The sequence below is a fragment of the Pteropus vampyrus genome, unplaced genomic scaffold (assembly GCF_000151845.1).
Source record: "Pteropus vampyrus isolate Shadow unplaced genomic scaffold, Pvam_2.0 Scaffold4, whole genome shotgun sequence".
In the NCBI taxonomy this organism is placed as follows: Eukaryota; Metazoa; Chordata; class Mammalia; order Chiroptera; family Pteropodidae; genus Pteropus; species Pteropus vampyrus.
The window spans coordinates 9,808,468-9,814,756 of NW_011888785.1; positions in this window are offsets into that span (position 1 = coordinate 9,808,468).

Genomic DNA, 6,289 nt, shown 5'->3' on the forward strand with positions numbered 1-6,289 from the left:
TTAGATTACTAGCAAAAAAACTTGTTTTTTTTAATTCTGTTAATTTGAAACCTAGATCTATTAAAGTTCCCAGAAATACAAATATCAAGAAGCATTTAAAATCATTCCAATGACAATGTACATTTATGTACACAACAATACCAAATCCCATGCAGGTTGACAAGACCAATGTTTGCCCTAGAGATTATAAACAGAACTAACACGGAAATTTAAATATAAACACTGCAGGTCAAGAGGAAATATGAGATACTAAGTGGTTTCAGTAGTTTAACTCTAAGAGAGAAAGTAAATACATCCACATAATGATTTAAATCATGCCTTGGAAACAGGCAGCTCTATGATTTAAATATCTAAAATCAGCAGTTTTCCGTTCATTTATATTATACAAAAAGACTTATTCCTATTCACAAAAGATACTTTGAAAGTAGGAATTATTGACCTTGAATGTCTTCCGGACTACCGTACTATGATACTGAACATTATCACCATCATGAGAGGGAATGTACCATGTCAAATGTATTTTCACCAAAAGCATTTATTGAAAACCAACTCCCGTACAATGCCCCAAGTATTGGGGGAGGCAAAAAGGAAATAATGGGGAAGATAATAGATCTTCGTGCACAGTAGCTATGTCAATCCAGTAGATAACAGAGACTAATATATTTGAAAAACTCAAAGAAAGCCAGTGTAACTGGATGTTCAGAGAATAATGCTAAATGAGGCTGGGGAGATACATCATACCCAAATCATTCACATCTAAGAGAGGCATATTGAAGAGTTTTGTCTTTATCTTAAGAGTAATAGTATGATATTAAAGGATATTCAACTGCATAGTTCCAAGATCAAATATGTATATTTTGAAGGATCATTTTAGCTGCTATGTAGAGGGTGGATTGAGTAATTTTATTGCAGCAGTTAAGTGTAGAAACACTGGTGGACCTGATGAGAAAAAATATATATACATTATGATAATGAGAAAGGATAGGGGTGGACAGATCTGAGAGATACTGAGTATGTAAAATCAATGAAATTGTTTATGGATTAGATGTGGAAAGAGGTAAAAAGGGCACTGAGCAAAAATAATGTCAAAGATTAAGGCTAGCAAAAATGAATGAACATTGATGCCAAACACTAAAGCAAAACAACTTGTATCCTCTTATATGTAGCTTCCATCTTCACCGCAACACCCAAAGGGGTTTCTGAGAGGCCCTTAATGATATATGGAATTTTCCTGGAGGGTTTATTCCTAGCCACTTTTTGTTGGCCATGTTTCCTGTTTTCATTAATAGTACCACTAACTCCCCAGACACTGCAGTCAAAACCTCAGATTCACTTCAAATCCTTTTTCTCACCTTCTCTTCTGTTAAATTGGTTGACAAGTCTTATCGATTTTTTACATCTAAAACATCTCTTATTCATCTCATACTCTTCATTTGTACACCCTCATTCTACTCCACATACTTCCATTTCTATAGAATTTACTTTCTTACAGGTCCCATCAAATCCAAATCTAAACTTTTTCCATTTCAGTTTACACATTACTTACATATTAAGTCTAGATAACTTCTTACTTTCTTGTTCAAAAATCCTCAGTTTCTCTGAGAACAAATTCTTTATACCTCACATTAACTCACATCCCAATCTTGATCATTCTAAGACTTACCAGTCCACACGCCCTATAATACAATATCATTTATGTTTTAAATATATACATACATATATATCTATCGAAAATATATGAAAAAGTTAATAATATTAATTTACGTTCATGAATTAAAAACTGTGACCTAGGAACAGAAGTGGAAGGGAGACATGTTTTGCTGTTGAATCTTTTATATTTTGTACCATCTAGCACATAATACGTCTTCAAAAATATTCAAATCACTTTTCAGAACATTAAGATGTAATGGTATCATTTTCATCTCAAGAAGCACAATACTTAAAGGCCACTATTTAACATTCAGCAACATTCAGACAGCGAAATTATACCTGGCTTTACTGGCTTGCCAGTAAAGGCAGGGTACCTTCCAAAGAATTGTGTGCCAAGCAGTCTTGGGGACCATGTAGAAAATAAGTGATCTTGGCATTTTATGGAAATATTCTACCTTAGGAAAGCTAAAGGAAACATCATTAATTTAATTTACTCCTATCTTTTAAGCTGGACCCAAGATTTGCATCTACATGTATTTAGTGTATACGCATATACAAAGTGAGTAATAGGATGAAAGATATATATCCACCTGCTTTGCAGACTGATTTCTTTTTTGTTTTCTTGGTATTTCTTTTCCTGTTTTACTTATTTATTTTTAGGTAACATCTCAGTTTCTTTTTAGAAAATCAACTATTTATTCTTTTAGTCCACGTAATCTGAGATGAATTCATCATAGCTGCCCCAGATATATAAGTTACCTAACAGGGAAACCAGGAGTCAGACAATAAACTTAACTGTGATCAATTCACAGATGGACAAACTGTGCCAAAAAAAAGTCAGCTCCTGGGCTTTTGCTGCAATGTTTAGGTAAGTAGCATTCTGTGTTATTAAGTAGAACAGAAGCCAAGAGCTGTTGTTGGTGAACTTAGCCACTCCATTCTGCCTGAAATTAAAGAAAAACTGAAGAAAGCAGAGTCAAATCCTGGAGAAAATGTGATTTCCAATGACATTGAGCACCTAGATTCAGCTATGCCTGAAGTAAATCTTCTGTATCTTCAGGAACACATGCCAATGAACACCCATTGTTAAAAATAATTTGAATTGAATTTCAAAGACTTGCAACCAAGAATATGACTAATACAGCACACTATTTTTTATCATATTTCTTACAATTGTAACTAAATAATTATTTTATTACGTTATTTTTCTAATAAAAATTATTCTTTATAATTCTTTGATTAATGTTTGTCACTCTTGCTAAGTTATAAACTCCATGCAGAAAGGGATTACATCTGCCTTGTTTACTACTCTCCCTCTGTCCCAGCAGAGGGTCAAAATTTGAATTTTGTCAAAGGTTGAATTAATTTCCAGTAAACATTAAAATACTTGAAAAATTATATGGCAAATTCTCTTTTACTGAACACTCCAAGCAATGGTGATGGTATACTGCCTTTCACATTTTTGGTTATAAATTATCTCAATACCCAATATAGAGACCAAGACCAAACAGAATGTCAAGCCTTGATTTGATTTTATGAATATGCCAACTGGTTTGAGTCTCATTTTCAGTAAGGAGGAGCAGTCTTAAAATTAATAGTCACAAATAAGCTTTTAAAATTACTATGGGAACTCATTGTTCAGAAAGAAGCTCCATTGTAAAAAGAAATATATGTTTTCATAACGTGTTTTGAAATGTCAGTAAAAAATATGCAATCTCTGGTATTGTTTTCCTTTAATGTTTAGATACACTGCTCCTTCAAAATAGATTCATAGGTTATATTTATCCATTAATGCTTGTCTATCTTCTATTTACATGGACAACTATTTTTTTGTTGTTGTTTTCAAATATCTATTCAGGTTTTCTTCAATTACATGCATATTGGGGTTTTTTTGTGTGTGTGTGTGTGTGTGTGTGTGTGTGTGTGTGTGTGTGTGAACTCTAGCAATGGAAGTAAGTTCCACGCTGCATGAGATTGCCTTTTCAGAGTTTATTTCAAATAAAGTGGGCCTGAATTTATGCCAATTGAGGGGAAGAAAGGAGAGCAGATGATTATTACATGTATTCAACACTGATACTTCAGAAAGATTGCTGTGCAATTTGTTTGCTTATTTTTTTCATTTTTAATATATAATCACAAATTCTCCATGGCTGATCTTTTTTTTTAACTCAAATGAATTTTAATAATAGAACACTTTTTATCAGATTATTCTTTATGCTATCTACCACCTGCTAAGACAAAGCTATAGAACAAAAGTTTATTATCATCAAAATATAATGCAAGTATTAGTACCACTAGATTTTTATAACTTTTATAACACATAGTTCTTTATTTAAAGTTGTAAGCAGATTTTCTTTTCTTATAAATAGATACAAATATACTACAATAAAACATCAGTCAAGAGGATTATGAATTTTAATAAAATATATCTGCAGATATTTGGCAGAATTTTATCTGCAAAATTAAAAAACAATAGCTGCACATTATCTGTATTAGTTTCCTTGGGCTGCCATAACAAATGACTATAATTTTGAATAACTTAAAATAAGACAAATTTGTTATCTCACAATTCTGGAGGTTAGAAGTCAGAAACGAAGGGGTCAGCAGACCCATGCTCCATCTAATGGTTCTAAGGGAGGACCCTTCCATGTCTCTTCCTCATGCTGTTTGCAATTCTTGGCACTTTTTGTCTTGCAGCTGCACCATTCAAATTCTTGCCTGCATTGTCACATAGCCTTCTTCCTCTGTCTGTCTCCTAACTTCTCTTTTTTCAGAAGGACACAAGTCATTATGGGTTTAGGGCCCAACCTAATCCACTATTACCTCAATCTGACTTCATTACATTTATAAAACCCCATTTACAAATAAGGTCACATTCACAGTTTTGAAGGGACATGAATTATTGGGTTACACTATTTAACCCCATACACTATCTAAAGATATATGGCTTAAGATATATGCTTTTATATAATATAGTTGAAATATTTTACCAACTATATTCTAAAAAGTAATGACTAAAGAGTATGTTGGTTGAAAACAGGAAGCACACTGTGATGGATAGGTGTGACCTCTGGAACCAAACTGCATGGATTTAAATCCTGAATCTGCCTCCAGTAGCTATGTGACCTTGGGGAAAATCACTCAGTATCTTTCAGTCTGACTTTCCTCATCTGTAAAATGGATATAGCATGAGTATTTCCTCAAAGAGTTATTATAAACATACCATGGATTAGCTATTGCTGGATCTAACTATAAATTATCTTCTGAAGACACATAAGAACTCTTTTTAAAAAAAACAGTTTTATTATGGTAAATATATTTATAATGTAAAATTTGCCATTTTAACCACTTTTAAGTGTACAGTTCAGTGTTATTAATTATATTCACAATGTTGTACAACTGTTGCTACTATTTCCAAAACTTTTACATTATCTCAAATAGAAATTTTATAACCATTAAGCAGTAACTTCTCGCTGACCCCTCTCCCCAGCCCTGGTTCCCTCTTTTCTACTTTCTGTCTCTATACATTTACCTATTTAAAATATTTTATATAAATGGAAATTTACAATCATCTTTTTGTTTCTGGCTTTTTTCAGTTAGCATAATGTCTTCAAGGTCCATTTATGGTGGGTGTATCATTATTTTTGATGCTGAATAATGTTACATTGTATGTATAATCACATTTCATTTATTTATTAATCTGTTGATGAACTCTCTAAATGTTTCCACCTTCTGTCTATTATAAGCAAACGGGGACAAATACCTGTTTAGTCCATTTTGCAATTATTTTGTGTGTATACTTAGGAGTGGAATTGCTAGATCATACAATAATTCTATGTTTAGCTTTTTGAGGACTTACAAACTATTTTACACAGTGGTTTCACCATTTTACATTCCCACCAGCAAGGTATAAGGGTTCCAGTATCTCCACATCTTTGCCAACACTTGTTATTTTCCGGTTTTTATTATAGCCATTCAAGTAGGTGTGAAGCAATATTTCATTGTGGTTCTGATTTGCATTTATCTAATAACTAGTGATGTTGAGTATTTTTTCATGTGCCTATTGGCCATTTGTATATCTTCTTTGGAGAGATGTCTATTCAAGTCCTTTGCCCATTTTTTAAATTATAAGTTGTAGGAATTCTTTTAAATATATTTGTTTATATATTCTGGATATTACGCCCTTATCAGATATATAATTAGCAAGTATTTTTCTCCCATTCTGAAGGTTAATTTTTCACTTTGTTGATAATGTCCTTTTATGCACAAAAGATTTTAATTTTGATGAAGTCCAAGTTATCCATTCTTTTCTTTTGCTGCTCATGCTTGGCATCATATCCAAGTACCCACTGCCATGTCCAAGGACATGAAAATTTACCCCTATTTGTTCTTCTAAAAGTTTAACTCTTATGTTTAGGTCATTGATCCATTTTGAGTTAATTTCCGTATATAGGATAAGGTAGAGGTCAACTCCATTCTTTTGTTTGTGAAAATCTGGTTGTCCCAGAATCATTTGTTGTTGAGACTTCTTTTCTCATTCAATGAACTTGGTACCCTTTCAAAAAACAATCAGCCACTGAGGTATGAGTTTATTTCTGGATTCAATTCTGTTCCATTGGTCCATATGTCTATACAGCCA